Source organism: Ixodes scapularis, unplaced genomic scaffold (assembly GCF_016920785.2).
Source record: "Ixodes scapularis isolate PalLabHiFi unplaced genomic scaffold, ASM1692078v2 PGA_scaffold4__175_contigs__length_147842914, whole genome shotgun sequence".
Lineage (NCBI taxonomy): Eukaryota > Metazoa > Arthropoda > Arachnida > Ixodida > Ixodidae > Ixodes > Ixodes scapularis.
In genome coordinates this window covers 123532463-123534573 of record NW_024609879.1, presented here as the reverse complement: position 1 = coordinate 123534573, position 2111 = coordinate 123532463, and positions in this window count along the sequence as shown.

Genomic DNA, 2111 nt, shown 5'->3' with positions numbered 1-2111 from the left:
CACGGCGCGGTGGTGGCGCGTCGGGCGTAACAGAGATGCTCCTCAATACAAAAACCAAAAGGCTCCTTAAAACCAAAACCGACAGACTCCACACGTAACCCGTAACAAAGAAGAACAGGTCAGAACGAGTCGACAAAGGACTTAAAAGGAAAAACCCGAACAGCGAACTTTTCCCTACACCTGGCAAGGTCAAACTTTGTACCTACAGGTTGCCTCAAGCTTGAAACACAAAAGCTTACCCCAAGCTTGAAACACAAAAGCACTAATCACAAACGAGCGTGTTGGGGACGAATTAAGTAAGTGCTTATACTTCCTTTACACGTCTAAGAAACTAGGGAGTTTTGTGTGTTGTTCCAATAATTCCTGTAAGAATACCCGACACTCCTCTGTCGTCTTTGTGCATGCATAGTATCGTTATTGGGTATCGTTACCGAGCACAAAAACCGTCTACAAGAACTCCCTACCGTTTATCGTTTTTCTACTGAAATTAAAGACGTCGTTAGCAAGGAGAAGCAAGCTAACTAACCTCGAAGGGAAGGGAAACAGAGGTCGTCTTCGCTCCCTCAGCTCCCCTTGATAACCGGTGATTTCTTCAATGCAGACAGAGCCAGTGAGGACGCCTTCAGCGAACATCAAACATAGTCTTTGAGATGAATAGAGGCAGGTTCTTAATTTTGTTTTTGTTACAAAGGAAGGGTCATTTTGAAACAAGGTCTGGTGGGAAATGCAAGATGGGAGGACGGGTAAACAGCTCGTCCACACTTCTAGACGGGGAACACAGCCTGTCAGAAAAACTGGACATCGCCGGCTCATCTGACAAAAAGGTGCAATGCCAGGCTCTAAAGAGCGTGGGAAAGTAAAAGCTCTTGGAGTGAACCGACGATACGTGCCCCAGAACAGCACAGCGACGTGCATGAAAAAAGTTTAAAGGAACGCGGCAAGCCCGGTTGAATAGTTTTCCATGTTTTAAAAATAAGAGGCTTATTCAGCTCTTTGCGCACCTCGTGTGTTTGTTTACCCCTCAGACGCTCTGACGTACCGCTATTTACACATCGTTTTGACCAATGACGGCGCGCGCTTTTCTGTCTCGTCTTCGCGCGTTCTGTGCGCGCCCTTTATGTTTCCCGCTGATTGTTGTGATATTCTTCGTATTTACTTCTTTTCAATGGGTCACGATAACGTTCGCAAGCGCGGAAGACACGTGTTGGTACCCCTACTTGCACGTCGTATAAACACTTACTTCGAATTTGACTTCGACCTCGACCGCGCGCCTTGTTTTTCATTGGTAGCCTGCTTGCAACAGAAGGATGACGGTGATGACAACGCAATCACGGTTTGCTAGTGGTCCTGTGTGATGGGCTCTCACTTCTGATCGAAGTGAGAGCCATTCGTATCGCTCCGACGCTGTTGAAAAAACTCAGCAGACCTTTGAGTGAGTCACTTGCTCAGGAAAATAACGAGGAGACAAATGTCTAACCGCTTATGTAAAAAGAGTGGTCTCGATTTCAAATGAAAAGCACTTTAGCAAAATGTGGCCGATATGGTTCGTATGCAAAACTAGCTAGCATAAAAAAATAGATAAATTCAGAAATGGGGACGGACTATCTGTCTCCCCCCTTGGAAGAGATTTATGTGATTTTATCAAGAATCTTTGAACACTCGTACTCCTCCTTCGCGTTCGAAGCGCTGTTCACGGAGTAAGGCTAGGCTGCTTAGTGGATTGAGTTTCGCCACGTGTTCGTCGCATATTTTCTGATGGGGTCCGGCTTTTACAGACAAGTATCGTGCCAGTAGCTGACTTTTGCTCAAATAAACAGAAACAAAAACCTCTTTAGTCAATATTCACGTTCAACGGAGATCGAAGAACTCTGTTCGTATTCCTAGAATTCAAGAACTCAGGCATATGCACGACTGTGATGAAACCTATTATCGGCAACAGCAAGCGAAGCCCCCCACCTAAACGCCTGAGAGCACGTAAAATTCTCTCTGCCTGTTACTGCAACGGACACGACAGCGCGCTTGTTAGGAAACGTGGGCGACAAACCGTGATGCCAATCGGCTGCTTCCTCACATTTTTAAAATTATCATAATTCTCTGGCATATGGATAAAG